This window comes from Ixodes scapularis, unplaced genomic scaffold, assembly GCF_016920785.2.
Source record: "Ixodes scapularis isolate PalLabHiFi unplaced genomic scaffold, ASM1692078v2 PGA_scaffold10__122_contigs__length_95168666, whole genome shotgun sequence".
Taxonomy (NCBI): Eukaryota; Metazoa; Arthropoda; class Arachnida; order Ixodida; family Ixodidae; genus Ixodes; species Ixodes scapularis.
In genome coordinates, this window is record NW_024609836.1 from 50,440,885 (window position 1) to 50,468,553 (window position 27,669).

The following is a 27,669-nucleotide window of genomic DNA, read 5'->3' on the forward strand; positions in this document are numbered from 1 at the left end:
CCCGGTGCGCAGGCACAACATGCGGTGGGACGCTGACCCCGACTGCCAGGCTTTGCAGCGAGTAAGCCGACACCGGCCACCATCTCCTTGAATGCGCTGAACACAAAGGCGCTCGAGCGGTGCTGAAGGCGGCCTGCGCCGAACTATGGTTCACCTGCGGTACCAAGAAAGAAACTGCACGGATCAAAACAAACCAAAGGGCGAGCCCTCAAAACCATGCATGCTCACCTTCCTGGAGGAAATTGGTCCGCTCGAAACATCCAGGCTCGGGGGATAACCGGAACCGCACACGAGCAGAGAGAAAATGGCTATGGCCTCCCCCGCTTGCACACAGCACCCTCCTCCCCCCGACCGCTGGCCTGGCAGCCCTGCACCCTCTCCCCATCGCCGGGCGGAGAGAGGCGATTGCTTTTTGGGGACAGTCCCCCGTGGGGGGACCGGTTCCCGGAACGAGTCGCTCCCGCGTGCGTCCCTGTTCCTGGAAAGCGCGCACTGCTCTCGGCTTGTCCTTTTTTTTTTTTTTTCTTGTTTTTTTTTTCTTGTTTTTTTTTTTATACATGGTTGCACGTATTTCGCCTCGAGCGGACAGGATTGCGTTCGCCTCAAAACGCCGCTCGGTCAACACCAAACGGCCCGCGGCTCGTCAATTCTCCACATGGGCGGTCGCCCTCAGTAGCTCTTTCGCGACCGAACACCCGTGCAGTGACAGACGGGTCCAGGAGCCCACTCGTATTTGATAGAAGAGCAGTAATAAAAATCTGACCGTACTCACACACGATCGGCATTCTCCAAATACTTATTTTTTCCCCCGTAGCGTACAATAAGCAGCTATGTTCATTAATTCTGCGAAATGTGTTTTTTCCACCAGGGCCGTTGCCCACACAGACATATCAAGAGGCCTGAAGGTTTTCCCGACCCCATTAGAAAAGTTCTTGACAGGCCTTCAGACATTTCAAGGCATCGTAAAGGGGACTTTAGACATTTCAGGAGAGCCTCTGACGGGGCCAGTGAACCCACCAGGAAATATCGGTGCCCCCGTCAAACATCTCAGAAATTCCTGAAGTCCCTTTCACACCCTTTAAAAAAATCCTGAAGTCCCATCAGAGCGATTTTCAATAGGGTTGCAGCATTCTACAAACTTCAAATGGACAATCAAGTAAGGCAAACAGCTTCATCAAGTCTATAGGAGGATTCTTATTTCTAATTGCGCAAAAACTGGTGACTAAAATAACTTAAATAAATGCTGGGCTAATTTTTAAAGAGAATAAAACTGAAACCCCTTATTTTGGGCATATGTTTCTTTGCCGAGTTTAGCGCCTCAAAAAGTCTGAAGGTAAGCTTTAAGGCTAGGGTGATCGTCACACATCGTTAATTTGGGTATTTGGCAGGCTACGATACACTTTGCACAAGAAAACTTTATATATGGTTTTTCGTAGTACAGGGTTCGATCGAGAAAATAAAACCAGGGGTTTTCGGGTCGAAAAACATAAACAATGCATTGTAGAAAGTTGGCACTCCGTCAGAATGTGACGATAGGTGGAGGGGACAGCATGCCAAATGGTTAGAACATGACGTTACCTGGATCAAAAGATATATGAGAAAGAGGAAATTAATATTCCTAAAAAAAAAAAAGAAATAATATTGTGGGAGGCTGTGGCATATATTACAGTAAAACCAACTTGTCAAAAAACAACATTGATTTCTTCTTTGCTGATAAGTTTGTCTCATTGAAATAAATACCCCCGGCGCCTTTAACGCAATTTTGTTTTTGTTTTGACAAGATAACACTTAGGTGTACGTCGGCTTATTTATATATATATTTTTTTCATTTTGGTTAATTCGTGTTTTTAAACTCGTCTTTGATTCCCACCATTGTATATCATTCCATTAATACTGAGTTTCAGCATGCTGCAACGCGTAGTTTATTCATGCGGCGGAAAAAAAAACGATTTAATTTACTCAGTCAAACCCAGCACTATAAAAAAAATTGCCATGAAAATTAGTTTTTGCGTCTAAATATTTTTTAATCGAGAACCTAACCTCTTTGACGGTAATTTACCAGGTTTGAAGTCGATGATAACTCTTGTTGCGTTCAACATTATAATATAAATTTTATATAAAATAAAGGCTTACACACACAGCGAATCAAAAAGTGCAATAGTTGTATTGTCAGTGAAAGTTACCTTAGCAGAAAACAAGTTTGAATACAAGAAGAAAACTTTGAAACTACAACTATTCAGTCTTAACATCACTTTAAAAAAAAATGGTTTCGTATGAAGAGCTTTTGGTGTGGTCTATAATGAAATCATTTGCTAGCCGTTGTCTTTAACCATTATAGCATTTAATAAAACATAAGATAAGTGTCATTGACAGCGTGAAAGGGCACTGACAGGTCAACACCATATATTTGTATTATACGAAGCGATTGAAGACAATGCTTGGACATTACCCTAAAAATTCGAAACTTGGGAAGTCAGTATTTGTGAAGTAAAGAAACAATTTCCAAACGCCCAATTCGATGTTCCCACGCAATCCGCGCCAGTGCAGTGACGTCAAAGATTGAGTCGTCCTGCAACTCGAGTTTCTCTCACGCTTTCGTCCCGGCCCGAAGTGTCGTGTTCGCTCGCGACCCGCGATCAACCGCTCCGTGCCTGCCGCCTATCGCTGTGAGCAGACGACGTTTCATTTTCGAGTTTGAAGTTCTTTTCGGGCTCTTTTAGCGATCTCAAATTCTATTAAGAGGGGGCGCACCTCAGAGCCCCAAAGAGAATACATGAGGTTTTTCACCGAATTAAAAAAATTCTCACATAATAACGGCTGCGCGGATCTTCTTGAAAATTTCGGCTTTAAAGACATTGAGTCGTATCGAGACACTAAGCGCAACAAATGTTTCATCATAAATTTAATTATATTCTTTAAAAAATCATGAAAATGGTCAAAATCGGCTAATTCGGCACTCTTGCGTTCGGAGCGAATTTGCAAAATTATCTGAATTCAAACATAAGAAGTATTGCGCTTAATGTCGTCTAAATTTATTACGGAATCGAATAATATTCAAATTATTCATGTAAGTCGATTTGTTCCGTAACTACAGCAAATATAAAGAACCAAGGTGTCAGTGCTTGTTTTCGTCGTTTTTAAGGTACCTCTCTCTCCCGTGCGGTGGCGCTCGCTGTCCACGAAATGCGAAATTGTCCGTTCGGAGATCGGCCGGATCGGCACTGTGCGAGGTGTTCTTCCGCGGCCGTATTCCGCGCCCGTATCCTGTTTCATTCTGCACGCCGAGGCGTCAGTGTGCGTGTCTTGCTTTTCTGGTTCTCGCTGGGTAGGTCTCCGTGTTTTCGCAAGTGACAAATTCACCTTGGAGCTATGGGTCGAAGACAACCGTCCTGTGGCAAGCGGACCGCGAGGTGTTCCACAACCTCGCGGTCCGTCAACGCGTTGTGCTTGTTTCTACTTTTTTTTTTTTCTTTTAAAAACGGGCTTTTTTTTTTTTTGACGCAAAGTTTTATTTTATCGTTATCGTTCACACAAACGTCCTTCGGCCTTGGGGTCGTGGAAATTGGGGATGAAGCGTGCACAGAGTAGATCGTTGTTTGCCTCCTTTTTATTTTTCACGGACGTCCTGTGACCTCCGTACGGTTCGTGGTCACCACAATCTAACGCGGGGAAAAACGGGTCGCCTGCTCTGTAGTCAGGGTATTCCTAGGGGAGGGTGATAACTCGCTGTTCTGGAAATTCACATATCACCCAAAAAGGTGACATGGGTAATGATTACGGTATGTTTTTTTCCGGTGTTCATTTTTGAGCGAAAATCGGTGCATGTTTTTCGGTGCTCATTTTTTAATCACCAGTGTATTATGGGTGATGACGCTAAAAAGCGTTGATAACCAAAGAAAAATGCGATTGGAAAAGAACATTTCAAATTTCCAATTCTATTCACATATCCATTACGCTCTTCTCGTGGGAGCATCTATCCTGACGAAAAATGCCAAAGTCATTGAGCTGTGAACGCATACTCAGTGTACAATCTTTCGGCCTAGAGAGGTATTGCGCACGCTCGAACGCGCTTCACAGCCCAGTAGACGAAGTTGGTGGCACCCAGAAGGCGAGTTCTTGAATGGTCTGTAGTAGGCAAAAAAAACAAATAACAATCAACGCATATCAGCTCTTCAAGCGAAGAAGCGCGTTTCTAAGGTCAATGGTTCCGGACGGCACTAATGTTGTTGGCGTTGTCGTAAGATGACGTCAGTTCATACGAACTGACGTCATCTTACGTGATGACGTGACACAAACACGTCATCTTACATGATCTCGTTACACGAAATGACGTCATCTTACGTCATCACGCTGCACGAAATGACGCCATCTTACGTGACCACGTAACACGTCATATTGTAAGTCAACCTCTCCCCACAGCAGCGCTTTCCGGGCCCGTGCAGTGCTGTAGTCGAAAGCAAGCTCCCTATGGCAAGCGAAAGCTTCTGAAGTCTCACATTGAGAATACTCGCCAGCGACCGTCTGTGGAAGCTTCGCACGTTGAGGTTTTTGTCGAGATCGAGCCATCGTGTTCCATTAACTATAGTTGAAGTTATCGTTCAATAAAGCCCTAAAAGATATGAATGTAGTTGGTGTAGACATCAAGATCTAATCAAAAATGCGGTTTGACGTCAATTAACGTGCATATACAAGTGTAGAAAAAAATAAGTTATTTGTGCATAGATGTTTAAAAAAGTGTTTATTATTCGACATAGGACTTTGGGAAAAGGATGTGTTCAGATTTTTCTTCATGAGCGCAAATATACCTGACGCAATAAATAGTGACGATTTCATCGTCCCAGTGGTGAGCAGGTGATTTCTTGCTCGAAACAATGATGCCATTTCATAAACCAAGTTCTGTGACATATGCTTTTCCAATGTCTGGTCACTATTTTGTAAACCTTTCAGTCCAAACGAGTATACTTCTGTTTGTTTTTGTTAGCTTAGGAGGGGGCCACAGAGCCTATCTCTTTGTCTTCCTCTAGGACAGACGTACAGAGTTATACCGCAACACGCATCTGTGGAACACACAGAGCTATCGCTCTCCTGTTGGCGGTACAGTAGCAGACGACACAACGCAGCTCCGTAGTCTATCGAGGGCACGGCTAGCCGCGGCCCGTAGCGCGACCGTTCAGACTTGGGAAATGGTTTTGAAGAACCGAGAAATGGTATCTTGTGTACAATAATCACATGTCGTTAGTATACTAGTATTCTACTTGCTAAGCCAAATAAATATTTGCAGCTTGTGAGAATATGTTTGCGTGACGATTTACCGTTCACACTCCTGACGGATGTTAGCGAGTCCTTCATGTTCGTGGCTCGCAGTTATCGGTACCCCCTCGGAGTGACTTCACCATATATATTTTTTTCTTGCTTGCAGGACATCATAAAAATCACAAACACGCGAGAAAAAAAAAATCTTATGAGTACGCGTGATTTTGAGCTTCGCAGCTCTAAAGATGCCCGGTAAATGTCGTCCAGTCTGTTTTGTCTATACTCCGTTTCACCGTAATTTGGCAACCCTCAGTCGCGGAGCAAAGCACGTGACAGCTACTTTTACGAGCAGTACTATGGCACCTGCAGCGCGTCTCCGACTGGTGTGGTTAGCGTCTTATGCTGGCCATACATCAAAAGTTGTCCCGAAGTGCAACAAATGACGTCACAGAAGACGGAGTGTCACGCTGTTGCACCTCGCGATCCTGGCAATTCATCGTAGAAATGCTGGCGAAAACCACGAGGGAACACGAGTGTCGCTGTCGTCATGGCGTCCCAACGAAAAGCAATTATACAATTTCGACGTTTTTGTAATTCGGTAATTTAAATTACTGTATATAATTTTTAAGAAAGTAAAGACATCATAACCAAATAGGAACTTCCGTGCCAAAACATGCAGTGCGAAGTGAAGACAACTACTATCTTTTTTTTTTTTCTTGATGTCCACACAAAAAAAAGGCTATGCAGCATCGATCCTACCGTTTTTTTGTTGTTTTTTTCGCACATTATGTGATGTCCTCTAACACGAAAGTACCGACGTAAAAGCGCTGTAGAGACGATATAAAAACAAAAATTTAAGGGAATCGAGCTTTGTAGTAAACGGAAAAAAATAAATAATTAACGACTTTTTACGGTAAACACTTCACCTCTAAGTAGAACTTCAAAAAAGTGACGGTTACGCGCTTTCATGCCCATTTCAACAAAGTTGGGAGAACGATGTATTGCATCTTGTGAATAGACATGTGGAGCAGCATGTTTATGTTAGAGGCATTGGGGTGTAGGAAAAAATGTCCCCGGAATAAATGTCCCCGGAAAAAATGTCCCCGGAAAAAAAGGCCCCGGAAAAAAAGGCCCCGGAAAAAAAGGCCCCGGAAAAAAAGGCCCCAGATGGAAAGTAGGAAAAAATGTCCCCAAAGGATTTTCTATCTCTGGGTTTCCCTGACCCTCATGTGCTTCGGGCGGTCCGGTCATATGTCCTGGGAAAAAAGGCACCGTGTGGCAGGTAGGGGAAAACGGCTCCGAAAGAGGATTAGTGAGAACGAAATTTTACCGTTTGCATTATATCCCCAAATAAGCACCTTCAATACCTATAATAACTTTGATGACAATTAACCTCTCGTTTCTATAAAAAAATGACCGCATCTCCACGTGGTGAATTATGTTGATTGGGGCGAAGCTCTGGTGGTGCTGATGATACTGATTTTATTGTTCATAGGTAGTGCTGATGGTGCTGATTTTTTTTTTATTGCTCATAGGTATTGCTGAGTTCCGGGTTGCGTTTCGACTTCATTATTACTGCTTTATCGTCGGTGAAATGCAGAGCCAGTGGTTCTTCTAGCGGATCAGCTTGGATCCGTTGGATGCCGTGGGGAAGCATCTCCACGTCTATGTCAGAAAGAGAATGTGTGGTATAGAACGTGGTTATATACGCATTTGAGCATTTGACCGCAGCGCCCTCCGCCCTCTCCTCTATAAACGTTGAGCCAATGCATGCAAAGTTTAACGCGATTACATACGCATTTGACCGCAGCGCCCTCTGTTGTATAGACGTTGAGCGGCTACATGCAACGTTTCATCCATGACGACCCCAGCTCTTGAGTTACTATCACATCTCAGAGCCCCCTACTCGTCCCGCAGTCGTGGCAGAGTGGTTAAGGCGATGGACTAGAAATCCATTGGGGTCTCCCCGCACAGGTTGGAACCCTGTTGACTGCGGAAACATTTTTTATTTTTTTAAGAAGACAGATGGGATGGCAATCGATGTGAACACAAACGCCGGACGGACAAGGCTGGACCCTAAGGAGCTTCGACCCTTAAAAAAAAAAACAAAAAAAAACTAGCGATTGTTTGTTTGTGTTAAGTGTCGCGTTTTTTGGCTATTTGGAAAAGGGTACACAAGTACCTCTCAAATTTCCCGACACAATAATTTGGTTTTAGCTAGAAGTGTTATGAATGTTTTATTCACAATGAAAAATAAACACAAACAGTTGAGATGCAATGTTGCAAAATCAGGAATGAAATGACAAACTCTTGATTCATACACAAAAGTCAAAAACGGATTGTACTTGAAGTGGAAAAAATGTCCCTTTGGGGACATTTTTTCCTACTTTTCACCCGGGGCGTTTTTTTCCGGGGACATTTTTTCCGGGGACCTTTTTTCCGGGGACATTTTTTCCGGGGACGTTTTTTCCGGGGACATTTCTTCCGGAACCCGAGGCATTGTGTGTAATCGCTGCGCAGTACCTGCCAAAAGAAGATATTATTTGGGCAGTCTCAACCGTTTCCGTCTGTGTGTGCTACGAATACAGCAACTCTTTTCGTAGAAGAAGTGATGAGGAAATGGCATGCCCTTGATGATACGATTGTGATTATGAAATGAAATTTTTAATCAGCCAATAATTGCGACCTGTCCGGTCGCCTGGAACCCCGACAACAACTATCGTTCTCTGGAAAGTTCATTCTAATATTTACACGTTTTGTGGAGTTCATCGAGCGAATAAGAATGTTCCAACGATGAGCTAAACCTACACGAGTTCCCCAATCCAACTGGCGCTTTTGAATTTTAGCGCCGTAGATAGTTCTGCGAACAGAGTATACTTCTGTGCAAATATTCGTCTAACAGTTTTGCAACGTTGGAAGGCATCGGAATGATTCAGAATCACTGCGGAGTTGAAACTCGGGAAGATAAGACGGGCACTTGGGAGAAACGGACCGTGGCATTTGAGACAGGGGCACAACCGGGGGACAAACGTGCTACAATCGCATACCCTTCCAAGATCATCGCTTGGGCGACCGCGCGCGCGCCCAAGAAACCTTTCTTTTCTTCTTTTTAGGGGTGGTGGGGGGTGGGGGGGGGGGGGGGGGGGGGAGTGGAGGGGAGTGGTGTAGGCGCTCATTGTCTTCCTCCTTTGTGGCTTTTGACAGACGCACAACGAGACTGGCAGAACAAGCGCATGATTCATTTCTTTCGATGGAGGCGTTCTGTATGCGACCATGATTATTTTCCCCTTTTAGTAGTTAGTTGTTCTTGCCTTGACTCGGGTCCCAGTGGGTGCGTTGTCGTTGTATGCCCACTATTTTTTTTTTTTTAGTTTATGGTAGTTTTTGCGCTGATGGGGTATCAAGGTAGACAAAAAGTAAAAAAAAATGAAATAGCGCCTCGACAAAAAAAAAAAAAGTTTTTGCGATCAGGAACGTTTTCAAAGCCATTTTAGGAGCCTGCGGTGTTACCACAAGTGCAGGATTGAGAGCGTAACCCACGCACTTGAAGAGAAGGGGAAGCTCTCGTCTTATTGGAACTCTCTTTTATGGGTTTCCAAGTCGCGATTGTCCTTCAAAATCAACTGTCATTTATTTCTCGCTCGTGGCTTTCAAGTACTGGAAGCCACGACTCGAGCCACAATAGTTTTGCGAAATCAAGGTTTCGCTGAAATGGATAACTCTCACGTACAGTTCGACGCGCAATACCTTTGCCGTATTGACTCGCGAGAGATGCCCCCAACACGGCTGAGTATGGCGGTGCTCCAGACCTAACATCTAAATTTTGTTGCCTTACCTGTTACTATTTCGCGCCCATTTTGAGCCATATCAAAATGAAAGCGCATGATGAAATAAAAGTCACACTCGTTTTCCGCTCGATGGAAATTTCACGCCAGCTCGCTGTCTTTGCTGGTACCTTGAGCGTTTCCCAGCAATGCGAAGAGTTAAAAAAAAAAACAAAAAAAAAAACACGTACGATGGCATCCTTTGCGGGATGAGGACGATTCGTCACATGCGCATTCGTCACAGGACGATTGGTCACAGGATGATTCGTCACATAGGAACATTTGTCACAGGATGACTCGTCATGCGGGCAACTGGTCTCATTGATCGAGCAGTGGACGATAGTAAATTGTAAATTTCAACATCTGCCCACATACCCTGATGAGGAGTTTCACAATTTTCCACTGTCACGTAAACCAATGGTTATATAAACTAATATTACAATACTCATCCGCTTTTCCTTTCATTATATTACGGGTCTTCAGCAGGTTGATCTCAGTTGCAGGCTTGAACGAGCAATAATCCGACTGGCAGCCAAATTAGTTTTTAGTTTTGCCTTGCATACACCTATTCGACAAAACCAACAAGTATCGGAATTCCTTCTGCCGAATGTGTACGAGTACCCCTCGTGCAGCATCATGGCTCTCTCTGTTGCGATCACCTCCATCCTTTTGAATGTAGTTCAAAAATAGTCGCTCTTCTAGGGCCTCCGCATTCACCGTTCAGGACGGACCCAGATAGCTAGAACGTCTGTTACAAATTCTTTGACCTCGAGAAGCGAAAGACACGCTAAGATAAGAGGTGACCGACTTTCTGAGGCCCAACCAACATTCAATGTTCGGGGCCGAATCAGAAGCTAAAACGTTCCTTACAAATTCTTCGCCTTTGTCCGCCCGAACCAAATTGAACAATACATTTTTGGGGGGACGAACTATTGTGAGACCGGTTGGCCGCGTGACGAGTCATCCTATGACGAATGTTCCTGTGTGACGAATCGTCCTGTGACCAATCGTCCTGTGACGAGTGTGCATGTGACGAATGGACCGTATCCCATCCTTTGCACACTCATTACTTCTATAACACTGAGCCACCTCGTATCCTTTTGTTTTTCTTTCATGGTACTAATTTCTTTCTGCGCATTACGGCTGTTACGACGCTAAGTCTGTCTGCCCTTCGAATTTAAACTTAGGCTCAGATCAGGGACGAACCAGTTTAAATCAGGAAAATATAATTAACACTGTAGCAAAGTAAATCTATCATATCGATCGGAAATACGATTTGGCACATTCCATCTGAACACATATTGTGCACAGCGAATGCAATAGCGAGTCAGCGTGCAAAACGCCGCCACACTGAGCTACCATAACATCTCAGCGATTTTTGCATAGCACCGAGCACGGAAAAGAGAAAACAGTTATTCATTCACATAAACGAAGCAAATTTATTTAAAGCCCGGACACTCCGTACGTCCAATCTAGCTAAGGTTATCAATAGACTCGACCATGTCATTTGTCGAAACAGATAAAAGACGTTGGCAAAAATGATTAAACTGAATAAGTGAATCTAACGCACGTATTTTACCAACCGACGGTCGCGCGCCTTCAATACCCTTTCCAATTGTCATTGCGCACCTTGGACACACTTTGGGAAGCAATGCATATTTACATCGCCGCCCGAGGTCTCCATTAAACGTGTAGTGCTGACCCAAATAAAATGCTAACCTGACTCTCAATCGCTCACCGCAAAGGACGATTTCGAACAGGCGGTACTGTAGGTCACTTGAGATAAAAAAAAAAAAAAAGAAAAACAAGCTATAGAAACGAGCGTCGTAAAAAAGGGGACCGGCATTTTTATTCCTACCTCCGAACAGAAACGAGCGCCACCCACTGCATCACACAGCGCAGAGGCCGGACTCGGTCACCGCGCGTACCTACCAAGCGCGCGCGAGGGATGCAGAAACTTCCTCCGCCGGGAGAACACGGCAGATTTCGGGATCTATTTCACGCAGCGGATAACGCGGGCCTTTTCACACCTCGATACTGGCGCCATCTAGAAGTTGCGCGTTCAACCACGTTTCGAGCCGCGCGCCATCTGGTGGCTGAAACGGACGAATAAATAGAGGTACCGCGCCCTCTTAAATGGTGTGAGGTCGAAGAGAACGCGCAGTGGACGTTTATAAGCTATGTAAGGGAAGGGCCACGTCACAGCGGTTCTGCCTGAACGGCTGCCCCGGCGGAGTCAGAACCGAAACTACGGTACACAGACACCAAACCGAGATGTTTTGACCGATTGACGATTTCCTTTTCGAAGTCTGACAGGTCGGGCGGCACCCAAAAAGAGAACTTCGTCCGATTCTTTGCTTTACCCATCATCCTCAATGCGTGTGCCGAGCGCCGCCATGTTTTCCGAGGGAGAATAAAGAGCCAGGAGGCGACATCACTCCGGACTCCGATTTTCGGTATTTCAAAAAGAAGGGTTAGCTAACGTAATTGCGTTAGCAATTGAGTTAAAAGAAAACATGTTTTACGAATGCCGTTAATAAATATGTAAACATTCGCTTATAAAGCACCTAAATCTCATCATCGATTATTTCACAGGTAAAATGAAGTGAGGAGGAGACGAGCGGGAGGGAAAACGCCAAAAATAAAAAAGACGCGCGCCGGCTGCGTAGAAAATATTGTTTTGACTGGTATTTTTTTTAGCGTGTCTAGGAATACTATTTGCATCGTTTTTAACAAAAACAAAAAGACCTTTCGGGTGTCAGTGTCCCTTTAAGAAGCGCAGGGCGTGGCGAGCTCCATGCATCTTATTACCGGTTTGAAACCAATTAGATTGCGGCATTGTCCGATAAGAGCGCCGAGGGGCCAATCACGAATCATGAAGCGTAAACATTATAGGCTACACCCTCCGCTTCCTGATCTGTCTGGGACTATGCGTACCATAGCCTCCTCTATACTCGCAAAGCCTGGCAGTTCGACGACGGAGCCATAGAGTGCCCGGTCGCAGATTTGGAGCGCGAGGGTCTGGTAGCACAGAGCATTTCTCGGGGAACCTGGTATTCAGCGCACAGCTTTTGCAGCGGCGAGGTTCCCAAACATGGTTTTCAAACCCGACGAGAAAGGAAGTGGTAGCGTTAGGAACGCAAGGAGGACGAGCGGACATTCCGTCACTCGGTAGAAGTGTGTTTCGGCTTCTCGCCGCTGCGGGGCGCCCGTTACATGCCTCTCCTCTCATCCGTTGTTTTCCGCTCCACCTTTTCACTTTCGGCGGCCGCGTCTCGTTGCAATCTGTCACACTTTGTCAGTATAAAGGAGGCTATGTACATACATACCACCTGCGCGGGGCAACCCATATTTATTATTGAGCTTATCCTAAATGTTCAATGTGGGTATGTCCGTGCCCCCCTAAAGGGTACCTTGAGAAGAAAAAAAAAATGTATCCTCAGGATGTTACAATCGGGCTCTTGAAACTGCGCTTCGATTTCGGACGCGCGTATTATTATTAAATTTATCGGTAAAGGTCTCTCTGTACGCCGCAGTATACGTTAGTATATGCGGCACCATGGAGGGGAATGCCGCAGTGCCACTACCCAAGCAGATGCGGAAGCCGCCGTGCGTCACTCCTGCTTTGCATGTAACGCGGGACATGCTAAGTGACTCAACGAACTGCGTCTTTGGTTTTGATGACAGTAGTAGCACACTGGAGGAAAAACAGTCGAGGCTATTTGAAAATACGAAGGGAGATCGACCGGAACAGGTGTAAAACTATGGTTTCGTTTCAGACTGCTCGTACTGGGTCCTGGTAATGGGCGGAGGTGGCGTCGTTTCGGACTGGTGCCAACCGAAGCCTATTGTGCAGGACTGCAAAGTGGAGAACTACACCCTGACGAAACCTGTGGAATGCGGCTATGCAAGTGAAGAGGAAGAGGAGGATGATGACGACGATTCTGACGAAGACGAGGACGAGGAAGACGATGATTATGACGATTCTGAGGAAGATGAGGACGAGGAAGACCAGGATGAGGACTCGGGAAATGATGATGGAGGGGAAGATGAAGAGGATGAAGTTAGAAGAAAATGAATCGAAAGTTAAAAGTAAAGATAAAAAGAGGAAGAAGAAGAGCAGGAAAAAGAGATATAAAACTAGAGTACTAAAATTAAGGGGCACAAGAGGGACGGATGGCAGCGATACCATAAACCGGGGTGGAAGTGTCATCAGGGGACGAGATAAAAATAACAGGTGTGAAGCAAACATAAATAAATAAATAAATAAAGTGAAACAAATTTTGGACATGCCCTACATCTGGTTAGTGTCTGCTAATAAATCGATAATTTCACAAACCCGTAATAAGTAAGAAAGGAGAGCACCTCCTGCAGGTTCATCTAAACCACTTTCACATACAAGGTGCCTCTGCCCCCCCCCCCCCCTTTCCCACCCCCTCCCCCTTTTTTTCCAGTTTCTTGTTTTTTTTTTTTTGTTTTTTTTTATTACAAAATTAGGCTATGCATAGGGTGACCATGTTCCTCGAGGTAGAAAACGGGACATCCCAGCGGACCGGGGGGGGGGGGGGGGGGGGGGGGGGGGGGGGGGGGGGGGGGGGGGGGGGGCTTGCAATATTGAGATTGGGAGAAAAAATTTAATGAGATAACTGCTCTGATTTCAAAACGCTACCATATTGCACTAACCTCTATGGTCTAGGGAACAGTCACACTGCTTCGCGTCCTTTGGTTTGAGGGTATTTTGTCGACGACTGAAGTTTCCTAAGCAGGACTTTGTCCTGCAAAAGCTCGGTTGTAAAACTGCGCACCTATATAGAGAAAAAAAATCATGTGCCGAAAACGGCACATCATTCTTAATTGGGACAAAAAGACGGGACGGCAGAAGCGAACCTCAAAGACGGGACTGTCGCTGATTTGATGTCACACTTAGTGGCCAAGTGTGACATCAAATCAGTGAGTGACGTGCAGCTTCCAGAAAATGTACGACGAGTTCTTGCTCTAGGACCAAAGTTTGCGGTTGAGCCGAACATGAACGCTCCGGAACTCTTTGGCCTGGTCCGCCAAGTCGCCAGGTGCGCCTCAGACGGCGAAGTTGAACGTTGTATCTCGGAGGGAGTGGACGTTATCGCATTGTGTTGTCTCGTTCCTACTCTTCGTCCCTGTTGTGAAGCGCTATTATGTTCTCCAAGTTTCAGTACCAACTCGCCCAAGAATCCGCATTACTCAACTTCATTTCTAGTACATCGGGCCCTTTTATATGTTCTTCATTGGATCCTTGCGTCATCGCTTCGCTCATTACCAATGCCACCTGCCAGGCTCGCACGTTATCGTTCTGCATCCGCTGCAGACACTTGCCGGCAGAAGTAAAACAGCTTTTTGGAAACTTCGAGCCGTCAGCAGGACACGGCACAAGAATACTGAAGATCCTACAATCGGAATGGCAGCGACAAGCACGTCTGTACAGAAGCCTATTGTGTGCAGTTCTTCGAGACACCAGCAAGCCCCTGCAGGACCACAGACGTGTCAGGGACTTCTTTGGCATCGTGGATAGGGCCACAGAGTTCCTCTGGCAGCAATCATTGCATCGTCTACGTGCCACCCTACCCAAGCGACGTCCAGTGGCCAAGTGTGACATCAAATCAGTGAGTGACGTGCAGCTTCCAGAAAATGTACGACGAGTTCTTGCTCTAGGACCAAAGTTTGCGGTTGAGCCGAACATGAACGCTCCGGAACTCTTGGGCCTGGTCCGCCAAGTCGCCAGGTGCGCACGAGACGGCGAAGTTGAACGTTGTATCTCGGAGGGAGTGGACGTTATCGCATTGTGTTGTCTCGTTCCTACTCTTCGTCCCTGTTGTGAAGCGCTATTATGTCCTCAGCATAGAGTATGCATGCGCAATTTCCCTAACGTTACGCGCCTTGAGTAGCGTGCTAACCAGAGCCTCAAAGCGTCATCGAAGTTTGAAAGTTCGCTCTGGCGGCTTTCGAGCTGCTCAAACTCAACACAATTTCGGAATACCCAGTCTTTATCCTTCCCAGAGTGCTATTTCTAATCTCTAAATTCAAAATATCTATGGAAGAAGTTGAAAAAAATATTACGCTATAACCAGCATCCAAATTTCCCCGCTCTTTCTAGTGGCATGACGTGGCGTGTTGCATTAGAGTTCCTGTATAGGCTCCCTATGGGAGCCACAGTGCGCGTCTGTTTTCCACGTGCCGCCGCGCCGTTATTCGCCGCGATGCGATCACGTGAGGAGCCGAATCAAGTGCCGTGCAGGAAAGTAGACGTTGCACGCGACCCGGCGTACGCTCCCCTGCTTTTGAGCGCGCCGCGCGCCTCGAAGGCGCGGTGCCGCGATTCGCCGAATTCAGTCACGTGACGAGTGGGATCAACATGCCGTGCAGGAAAGACGGCGCTACGGAGATGAACGCGCAACTCTGGCTCCCGTAAGGGAGCCAGAGTTGCGCGTTCAATCATACAGGAAGTCTATTAAGCATGACTTGCAAGTCAAGCAGGCAGTCTAAACTGAAGTTCTCTCTAACGGAAAAGTAGCGACATCCTTTGAAGAATGCCACCTGCTATCTTGGGCCAAACCACGCGGCGCTACTGTCGATGCGACGACGCCCTAGTTTAAAAAATTAAAACGTAAAGATAATGGTGTGCGCGTTAGAGGAAGAGGCAGGAGGATTGCCTTTGCTGTCGGAGTGCAGTGCATTCTATGATCTCATGTCGCCAATCAAATAATGCCGACTGTGCAACGTCACGTCTTTCATCGTATTTCCTTTGAGCACATCATTCGAGGCTGGTAGACCGTGACTGTGCGCTTTTAGCCTGTGTGTAGGTATTTGCGTGTCTTTCAGCCTTTGAGTGCGCTCTGACTTAAAGGCGGGCGCTCAAAATTTTCTTCAGCGTGGCAGGAGATTCCCCCTCTTTTCTTTTTTCCTCCTCCCCTTTCCTCCTCCATTTTCCTCCTCGCTTTTTACGGCCTTCTCGCACGAGTGCTAATGGGCTTACCGGCCCCCCGACAAAATCTCTGTAACCCTTCAAGGTTCTTTGCTTCAATCCCTAACACCAGGGATTAGTTAGGCAGGCTGGATATGAGCTCGGAAGGGTTCGGGCTGGCTTGCTTTTCTTCTTTTTCTTTTTTTGCTCTTTTTCTGCAATTCTAGAACACACTCAGATAGTCAACACCAACTAGCCCAACAACAAGTTCTTTTATATTCAGATACTTCCGCATGCGGCCACACACGCTACAACACCGCATATTTATCTCGAGTGAACGGAACTTGAACATCACAGCAGAAGGAAAAAAAAATGGATATTTTAATCCGAACTTTGAGCTCTACCCAGAGAGTTGAAAATTTGTCGTTCTAACAACGGCACACTGAAGAGTGATTGTATTACTATTGTGTATTTGTTTTTTGTACAAACTAATAATCATGAGTAATTACAAGTCAAAGATATTGCAGTCAGAGGGACCCAGTCTGACCATTTCTGGGGCATAATATATAGGTTCGTACTACAGGTGTTTTCTATAGTGACAGCCGCCTCGTTAAAGCTACTAAGAAGTGTAAAAACAAACTTCTATAAAAACTGAAACGGTTTATGGTATATTTCATCTATGTTCAGCCTTTGAAAAACATTTCTTCCTGGCCAAACGTGCATTTAGTTTCTGTCAACAAATGTAACTGAAAACTTGACACCCGACAAATGCCTTGCGTATCAGTAAAGAGAACGGGAAACACGGAGATTGAACCGCAAAATCACGGTTTTCTTCGCGTAAAATAGTGCAACTAGCAATAGTAGCATGTTATGCCATTTATTAAAAGACAGCAGGTATTACGAAGTTTTCATTCTCTTCTGCTCGCATTTGTTCGCTGATGAAGAAATAAAATGCCCAGATAGCCTCTGCAGCCCTTACATAATTGTTTGGGGCTTTGTCACGGTGGGCGAAGGCCATCTCCAAAAAAACCCAGCAGTTCGGAAGGTGTGCTAACGCAAGTTTTGGGGCTGCTTCGCTAATTTAGGCGTCTAGCGTTCCCCGATCATTAGAAAAGAAGCGGAACAGCGGTCAGCTCAACGTCGTCACCAAGCAGGAAATCATGCCGAAATGTGTCCTTGAACACGTGCGAGATCTTTTCCCGAACCCAGCCGGGATTCGCCACAATTCATCTACGAAAAAAAACTATAAAAAGGGGTAGGCTTAATCGATTTGGCAGTTTTTGAATATAGTCATGCGGACTAACTGTCCACAAGTACAGAAAGAAATGCAGTAGAAATGCAGAGCTCTATTGTGTTCTTTATGTCCATACTTGTCTTTCGCGCTGTACGCCAATTAAAATGAATTCTGCAATATCTCTAGATTATGCCTGGTTATGTTGTCTTTAAAAGAAAAGTAATCAAGCAAGTTCGGTATCGTGCCACAATTTGTGCATATACAATTTTATGCGGAATTCAAAGTCAAAACAGTACTTCCGCGGGAAACAGTGCAGCCGTCGTTCTTCGTCTTCCTGAAGCTATGATCTACCGATCTCGGCTACAGGACTTTTGGGTCCACAAAATATCACGCTCAGTATAAAATTCGCATTTTCTACCAAAAGTACTGGAATTTATTTATTTTTCAAACAGGTCGGGTGGTGATGCGTGTTTGAGTGTAGGACCATTGTCTGGGCACTGGTTTGCGCCAAGAGTGCACTGCTTCCTTTCATGCTGCCCGCGACGAGAGTTGAAATTTGAATGTAGTAGAAATAAAATCAACTGACACCCTTAGAATTATTTTAAACTTGCGCTTTCTTCAGACATTAATATTTTGATCGTACCTTTTATTCATTATCGTCTTCGATGAGGGAGCAACTTGCCGAGGAGGCCGCGCTGTCCGCGTACGCGGCGTGACAGATAAGGTTACAAATGCTTTTCACGAATCTTTAAAGACCAAGCATAAAAATAAAAGACGCAGCCACTTTACGCCAATGAAACCAACTTTATGTTTTGGGCAGACGTCTTGCGAGAGTTGCAGTATTTTAATTATGCCTAATAGATTAAATGTTTAGGACTAAGTACCAAACTTTTTTAGATGTATTAAGAACCAAAATGTCAAATGGAAAGTTCTAGAGCTGCTTGAGAAACACCCGATTAGCTGTTTGCAACGTGATAAGGCTCGCGTGGCTTCCTTCTGACTAGTAATAAAGCTTATGAAACATGACAAAATACCCCGTGATAAAGCGCCCGCCCCATCATAAACTCAATTTCGAATGTCCCAGGATTTGTTTTCATAGGCCGGAAAAAAAAAAAAAAGAGATGCATGCAAGACTGCCCCACGCTTTATTTATATCAGAAAAGAACTGCCCTCTGATTTATATACAACGTTTATTGTTTTCTTTTTTTTCACCCACTAGATATTAGGAAAAACGTGAAAATTAACGTTTTGTGGATGCAGGCGAAGATTGGGTTCAAGAAAGAACGCAACAAAAACCGACTGATTACCTAACATTTGTTAATGGACTTTTTGATTATAAAAGAAAACGGGATAGTTGATTTATAGAGTTGTTGGGCGTAATCGAAAGCCACCAAATTGTCCAGTGAAAATTAGCGCCATTGCGGTTTGTGTAGGTGAGCTATACGGCCAGGCGAGGATTAGGTTCAATAACGAACGCAACTAAAACCGACCGATTGCCTAAAATTCGCTAATTAACCTTTTAATTAGAAAAGAAAACGGCATCTTGTATTTAGAAAGTAGTTGGCCATAATCGCAAGCCACCAAACCGTCCATTCTTAGAAAGATGTAACGCGCGTACACTATTATGCGACGTCCTCCTAATTTGGGCGCGAAAATATAGTTCTGATTTTATGTGGGCTCCATCTCCGCGTGGCACAGCCTAACGCCATGAAGCCAAAGCGACAAATCATGCGCATCGCTGTGACAACGCCACTGTCGAAGGGGCGAGGAGTACGGCGGCCGAAAACATTGCGGTAACACGATTCGCGTCCAAATTAGGCTTTTTAGGACGCCGTGAGCCACTTCACGTCCACTACACCTCTTTAAAAATGAATGATTTGGTGTTTTTGATGAGAACAGATAAAGCACAAACCGCAATTGCGTAACTTTGACGTCTTTTTTAAAAAAATGTAAGTCGTTAAAAAAAATCATCCTGTATAAGCACGATTGTAAGGCAGTTCTTTACGTCCGGCGACATCATTACGGCATGGAAGGAGACGTTGACCACAGATCATAATCTGTGTATGATCTGTGGTCACTGTTTTTTGTTTTTTTTTCGTACCAGAATGACCAAACATTTGATACCAAAGAAAATAGATTGAGCATTCACCAAATTCGGCTTGATTACTTGATTCAAATCGATATTTGATTTGATTACACTTATTTTGTACCCGCACACGCCTACTTTCTTCCCTAATGAGTTACAAGTGACAATTACATTTTTTTTTTTTTGTCATGCGAGGTCATCACAATTTATTATTAACAATCGGAGCTCTGCGATTACGCGGAGGAGGCGAGGCACAATTGAAGATATTCAAAATTGTTCTGAATACAAAAACAACTTCAAACGACTTGCTGTTTGGGTCGTTTTTTACACGCAGGACCAATAATAAAGCCAAAACCTTATAGAGGAGATAATCTATCAACTCAACGCACAAACACGATGTGAAGCGTGTCTGCGTACGTTGTAAAAGAGATACCGGCGAGCAAACCATAGCGTCGAATGTCCATGCATCAAAATGTCCGTGCACCGAAATATCCGCGCACCGAAAAGTCCCACACCGAAAAGTCTTTGCAGCAAAAAGTCCGTACACTGAAATGTCTGTGCACCAAAAAGTCCGCACCGAAATGCCCTACAGCAAAACGCTCTACACCGAAAAGTACTAGACCCACTACGGATGGGATCCTCCGTCACCCCTGCCGGTTTACGAACCATGATGATTCAGAACCACTGGTCTATGGAGCGCCATCCCTGATATACAGAAAACGCCGCTCGTACTTCCCGTTGTCGCCATGAATCCGCCTAAACAATGAAAGATGCCAAATCAGATATTTATATTAAAATTGATACTTCAATGTCTACTTCTTTGAGCAAAACAGGGCAATTGTGCTCTCACAACAGTAAAGAATCGTCTTCCAAACCAATGCTAAAAAAGAGCCAATGCAACTCGTCGGGAAGAGCAAGTGCCAAGCTCGCTCAAAACAGCTACTCGGTTGGTTCAGCTCCTTGTCGCAGGTGTGCCGGCTGGCTTCTGGATAATCTTTTCAAATCCTTGAAACTTTCATTTCCTCCACACCCAAACTTGTAAAAAAAAAAAAAAATCGGAAAATGGCGAGGAGGAAACGAGAGCCGATTTTCTTTTCACAGTGGCGAGAAGGAAAGTGAGGGTCGGGTTCCTTCTCTCCGCTTGCGGGCCGGCCTTTAAGTGTAGGAAGGCCGTCTGCTATCTTGGGCCGAACCAGGTGGCGCTACAGAGGACGCGCGGGTGTAAAAAAAGGCAAAGCATAAACATAAAAGGTAACGCGTCAAAGGAGGAAGATGTCACTACCTTTTTATCTAAAAAAAAATCAAATTTGTAAAATTTGGGGTTTTTTATGTGCCAAACCAATGACGGGCATCTGGCACGCCTCAGCGGAGGACTGAGGATTAATTTCGACCACCTGGGGATCTTTTGACGAGCAACCGAAAGCTCAGTTACACGGCGCCTCCTCCGCAATAAGCCTCCGTCAGAGTGCGGGCACCTTGGCCGGACATTTTTATTCAGGGGCATTAGTCTAAACAGGACAGTATCTTGCAAGTTTTCGTTTGTTTTTCTGATGTGAGCTCCTCAGCAGCATTCATTTTCCGTCATCATACTTTTTGCAACTTGTCGGAAAACAATCTGTACTGCCCCAGGGGGCGCACCTCAGAGCCCCATAGAGAATACATGAGGTTTTTCACCAACTTAGAAAAATTCTCACATAATAACGGCTGCCCGGATCTTCTTGAAAATTTTTGCTTTAAAGACATTGAGTCATTATCGAGACATTAAGCGCCACAATTGTTTTATTATAAATTTAATTATATTCTTTAAAAAAATCATGAAAATGGTCAAAATCGGCTAATTCGGCACTCTTGCGTTCGGAGCGAATTTACAAAATTATCTAAATGCAAACATAAAAAGTGTTGCGCTCAATGTCTTCTAAATTTATTACGGAATCGATTAATATCCAAATTATTCATGTAAGTCGATCTGTTCCGTAACTACAGCAAATATAAAGAACCAAGGTGTCGGTGCTTGTTTTCGTTGTTTTTAAGGTACCTCTCTCACCCGTGAGGTGGCGCTCGCTGTCCACGAAATGCGAAATCGTCCGTTCGGAGATCGGCCGGATCGGCACAGTGCAAGGTGTTCCTCCGCGGCCGTATTTCGCGCCCGTATCCTGTTTCATTCTGCACGCCGATGCGTCAGTGTGCGTGTCTTGCTTTCCTGGTTCTCGGTGGGTAGATGTCCGTGTTTTCGCAGGTGGCAAATTCACCTTGAAGCTATGGGTCGAAGACAACCGTCCTGTGGCAAGCGGACCGCGAGGTGTTCCACAACCTCGCGGTCCGTCAACGTGTTGTGCTTGTTTCTACTTTTTTTTTCTTTTAAAAACAGGCTTTTTTTTTGACGCAAAGTTTTATTTTATCGTTATCCTTCACAGAAACGTCCTTCGGCCTTGGGGTCGTGGAAATCGGGGATGAAGCGTGCACAGAGTAGATCGTTCCTTGCCTCCTTTTTATTTTTCACGGACGTCCTGTGACCTCCGTACAGTTTGTAGTCACCGCAATCTAACGCGGGGAAAAACGGGTCGCCTGCTCTGTAGTCAGGTATTCCTAGGGGAGGGCGATAACTCGCTGTTCTTCTGGAAATTCACATATTGCCCAAAAAGGTGACATGGGTAATGATTAGGGTATGTTTTTTCCGGTGTTTATTTTTGAGCAAAAATCGGTGCATGTTTTTTGGTGCTTATTTTTTAATCACCAGTGTATTATGGTTGAACGTCTCGTGATGACGCTAAAAAGCGTTGATAACCAAAGAAAAATGCGATTGAACAAGAACATTTCAAATTTCCAATTCTATTCACATATCTCATGCGCTCTTCTCGTGGGAGCATCTATCCTGACGAAAAATGCCTAAGTCATTGAGATGTGAACGCATACTCAGTGTACAATCTTTTGGCCTAGAGAGGTATTGCGCACGCTCGAACGCGCTTCACAGCCCAGTAGACGAAGTTGGTGGCACCCAGAAGGCGAGTTTTTGAATGGTCTGTAGTAGGCAAAAGAAACAAATAACAATCAACGCATATCAGTTCTCCAAGCGAAGAGGCGCGTTTCTAAGGTCAGTGGTTCCGGACGGCTCTAATGTTGTTGGCGTTGTCTTCCAAGAACCACACTGACCTCTGAATAAGCACTGGAAGGGTGGAGGATCGACGAGATAAAATGTTTCACAAACTTCTACAAAGGAGGCGTTTCGAAGGAACTAACAGTCGCTAGGCGGGAACAGTCACCGACTGGAGTGTTTTGGTTTTACCGAGGCCGAATATTTCTAACCACCGGAGTTTGCACATGGTTGAAAAAACCCCGAGACTGCGGGTAAACGACACAACACTAAAAAGTCTCTAGAGTAGAGACCTTTTAGTGTTGTGTCGTTTACCCGCAGTCTCGGGGTTTTTTCAACCATGTGCAATGTACACCAGCTCGTTTGCGCCCTTACTTTTTGTTCACCGGAGTTTGCCGGTTGTAACCGATTTAGTATTTTCGTCACCGGCGGATGTTTATCAACTCGGAATATTAAAGTTTGTCATAAAAATTATGTTTTTTTTTTGCTTGATGAATAGAGGTGATTTGTTGAGCTCCAAACTTCGCATTATCGAAATAACAAACATCGAAACGTTGAACACCGGATAATGAAGTTGCTAAAAGGCCAAAGCGCCGGAAGGCAACCCTGAACTGCAACAATATTTATTTACTTCGACTTCGAAACGTGTTTCTGTAAGGGAAACTGGATTAGGGCAAGAAAGAAGGGAGAATGAAAGGACCGGGAAGGGAAAGGTAGTTCGGAAGAACAGAGTGAGGAGAATAGGGAGTTTCAGCGGATCGTTTCCTCGTCATCCGCCCAGGGACCTTGAACTACGCAGAAAAGACTGGAGGCGTGCATGCTCAGTTGCGGCGCCTTCTTTGGGGATACCGATAAGGAGGGGAAAATGGCCTGCTGAATCTCTCTATCTCCAAAGCTGACTGGTAACGTCACGCAGAGGAAACGGCGGCCAAACGTTCCGGGCGTAGCAAATCAACCCCCTTTCGAGATACGGTCATGAAGGTGGTGCTTATGTTATGTTTGCAGCGACGCAGAGCAAACGCCTCAACGATCGCGATACCTTTCAAACCCTGACCTACGCAAATAATAATCTACAACGCGATGAAAAGCCATGTCTTGGGCACCCCGATAAGTCGTGTTTGTTAGCACTGCGAATTATTGGTTTCCCGAAGTTAGCCCAAAGAATTTCAAAGTAAATAGTTTCTGTGTGCTTAAGAAAAAAAAAAACAAAAAAACGAAGCACCCTAAACATATCATAGCTTTGCTTAGTGAAGTGGCCTACTAATCCTTAGGGTCTCGTGCCTGTTCTGAAAACGCGAAAAAAAAAAAAAAGAAACTCTTGAACGTTTTTGCTTAGACCTGAGTGACACACCCAACCCCTTTCGTAACAAGAGTCGTTACAAATTTCTACCTCGTTTCACTAGGAAAAGCGAAGAGAAAAAAAATGCCCTCTCCCTCTCACCCCGCACGCCGTCTGCTTCGCCAAGTGGGCTGTACCTAGCATCCGGCTGGCGTTCAAACTCGGTTTAAAATCGCGTCATTCTGGAAATTTCAAAAACCAATGCGCGGATTTTGATGTGTAATGTGTAATGCTATGCTCGATAAAAAGACTAACCTAGTCTAATTGCAATGTTACTTGCGTGCGAAAAAAAAAAAAAACTGTGTCAGAGTGGCCGGTCGCTCCGGTGAAAAGTAAATCCGGTTGCTGTAGCTATTTCACTTAAGAGGGCGCGGTACCTCTATTTATTCGTCCGTTTCAGCCACCAGATGGCGCGCGGCTCGAAACGTGGTTGAACGCGCAACTTCTAGATGGCGCCAGTATCGAGGTGTGAAAAGGCCCGCGTTATCCGCTGCGTGAAATAGTTCCCGAAATGTGCCGTGTTCTCCCAACGGAGGAAGTTTCTCCCTCCCTCGCGCGCGCTTGGTATGTACGCGCGGTGGCCGAGTCCGGCCTCTGCGCTGTGTGATGCAGTGGGTGGCGCTCGTTTCTGTTCGGAGGTAGGAATAAAAATGCCGGTCCCCTTTTTTACGACGCTCGTTTCTATAGCTTGTTTTTCTTTTTCTGTTTGTTTTTTATCTCAAGTGACCTACAGTACCGCATGTTCGAAATCGTCCTTTGCGGTGAGCGATTGAGAGTCAGGTTAGCATTTTATTTGGGTCAGCACTACACGTTCAATGGAGACCTCGGGCGGCGATGTAAATATGCATTGCTCCCCAAAGTGTGTCCAAGGTGCGCAATGACAATTGGAAATGGTATTGAAGCCGCGCGACCGTCGGTTGGTAAAATACGTGCGTTAGATTCACTTATTCAGTCTAATCATTTTTGCCAACGTCTTTTATCTGTTTCGACAAATGACATGGTCGAGTCTATTGATAACCTTAGCTAGATTGGACGTACGGAGTGTCCGGGCTTTAAATAAATTTGCTTCGTTTATGTGAATGAATAACTGTTTTCTCTTTTCCGTGCTCGGTGCTATGCAAAAATCGCTGAGATGTTATGGTAGCTCAGTGTGGCGGCGTTTTGCACGCTGACTCGCTATTGCATTCGCTGTGCACAATATGTGTTCAGATGAAATGTGCGAAATCATATTTCCGATCGATATGATAGATTTACTTTGCTACAGTGTTAATTATATTTTCCTGATTTAAACTGGTTCGTCCCTGATCTGAGCCTAAGTTCAAATTCGAAGGGCAGACAGACCTAGCGTCGTAACAGCCGTAATGCGCAGAAAGAAATTAGTACCATGAAAGAAAAACAAAAGGATACGAGGTGGCTCAGTGTTATAGAAGTAATGAGTGTGCAAAGGATGCCATCGTACGTGTTTTTTTTTTGTTTTTTTTTTTTTTTTTAACTCTCCGCATTGCTGGGAAACGCTCAAGGTACCAGCAAAGACAGCGAGCTGGCGTGAAATTTCCATCGAGCGGAAAACGAGTGTCACTTTTATTTCATCATGCGCTTTCATTTTGATATGGCTAAAAATGGGCGCGAAATAGTAACAGGTAAGGCAACAAAATTTAGATGTTAGGTCTGGAGCACCGCCATACTCAGCCGTGTTGGGGTGGTTGGGGGCATCTCTCGCGAGTCAATACGGCAAAGGTATTGCGCGTCGAACTGTACGTGAGAGTTATCCATTTCAGCGAAACCTTGATTTCGCAAAACTATTGTGGCTCAAGTCGTGGCTTCCAGTACTTGGAAGCCACGAGCGAGAAATAAATGACAGTTGATTTTGAAGGACAATCGCGGCGTGGAAACCCATAAAAGAGAGTTCCAATGAGACGGGAGCTTCCCCTTCTCTTCAAGTGCGTGGGTTACGCTCTCAATCCTGCACCTGTGGTAACACTGCAGGCTCCTAAAATCGCTTTGAAAACGTTCCTGATCGCAACAACTTCTTTTTTTTTTTTTCGAGGCGCAATTCCATTTTGTTTTCCTTTTGTCTACCTTGATATTCCATCACCGCAAAAACTACCATAAACTAAAAAAAAAAAAAAAAATAGTGGGCATACAACGACAACGCACCCACTGGGACCCGAGTCAAGGCAAGAACAACTAACTACTAAAAGGGGAAAAAAATCATGTTCGCATACACAGACAGAACGCCTCCATCGAAAGAAATGAATCATGCGCTTGTTCTGCCAGTCTCGTTGTGCGTCTGTCAAAAGCCACAAAGGAGGAAGACAATCAGCGCCTACACCACTCCACTCCCCTCCCCCCACCCCTAAAAATAAGAAAAGAAAGGTTTCTTGGGCGCGCGCGCGGTCGCCCAAGCGATGACCTTGGAAGGGTATGCGATTGTAGCACGTTTGTCCCCCGGTTGTGTCCCTGTCTCAAATGCCACGGTCCGTTTCTCCCAAGTGCCCGTCTTATCTTCCCGAGTATCAACTCCGCAGTGATTCTGAATCATTCCGCTGCTTTCCAACGTTGCAAAACTGTTAGACGAATATTTGCACAGAAGTATACACTGTTCGCAGAACTATCTACGGCGCTAAAATTCAAAAGCGCCGTGTTGGATTCGGGAACTCGTGTAGGTTTAGCTCATTGTTGGAACATTCTTATTCGCTCGATGAACTCCACAAAACGTGTAAATATTAGAATGAACTTTCCAGAGAACGATAGTTGTTGTCGGGGTTCCAGCCGACCGGACAGGTCGCAATTATTGGCTGATTAAAAATTTTATTTCATAATCACAATCGTGTCATCAAGGGCACGCCATTTCCTCATCACTTCTTCTACGAAAATAGTTGCTGTATTCCTAGCACACACAGACGGAAACGGTTGAGACTGTGCCCAAATAATATCTTCTTTTGGCAGGTACTGCGCAGCGATTACACACAATGCCTCTAACATAAACATGTTGCTCCACATGTCTATTCACAAGATGCAATACATCGTTCTCCCAACTTTGTTGAAATGGGCATGAAAGCGCGTAACCGTCACTTTTTTGAAGTTGTACTTAGAGGTGAAGTGTTTACCGTAAAAAGTCGTTAATTATTTATTTTTTTTCCGTTCCACTACAAAGCTGATTCACTTAATTTTTTGTTTTTATGTCGTCTCTACAGCGCTTTTACGTCGGTACTTTCGTGTTAGAGGACATCACATAATGTGCGAAAAAAAAACAAAAAAAAAAAAACAAAAAAAACGGTAGGATCGATGCTGCATAGCCTTTTTTTTGTGGACATCAAGAAAAAAAGAAGATAGTAGTTGTTATACAATCTTGTGCGCAACAAAGACGAGGACTCGTCTTTGTTGCGCACAAGATTGTATAAGATGTCAAACCAACTCGCCCAAACAACCACTCTTATAGTAGTTGTCTTCACTTCGCACTGCATGTTTTAGCACGGAAGTTCCTATTTGGTTATGATGTCTTTATTTTCTTAAAAATTGTATCCAGTGATTTAAATTACCGAATTACAAAAACGTCGAAATTGTATAATTGCTTTTCGTTGGGACGCCATGACGACAGCGACACTCGTGTGGTTCCCGGACATTTCATCGAACGCCGTTTCGTCGAACGCCGTTTCATCGAACGCCGTTTCATCGAACGCCATTTCATCGAATCGCTGACGGCCGTTTCATCGAATGTCTTTTAAATAAAAAGTGTGAAAGATGCTCTTTTATGCACGGATCGAGTGCATTTTCGTGTCATTCACCCATTTCATTGTATTGTTTTTTAATGTCCAAACTTGTAGCTGTTACAATTTATTTTGATGCAAGTAACCCATGAAGATATTTGTCCCGATCTTTATGTTTGTTTCACATATTGTGCA

The 27,669-nt window shown here is 44.8% G+C and overlaps 1 pseudogene; it reads left to right on the forward strand.

The window, feature by feature from the left end:
• The window catches only part of LOC115329480, a 52,335-nt pseudogene extending 38,874 nt beyond the window's left edge, over positions 1-13,461 (forward strand).
• Positions 13,462-27,669: the final 14,208 nt, after the last annotated feature.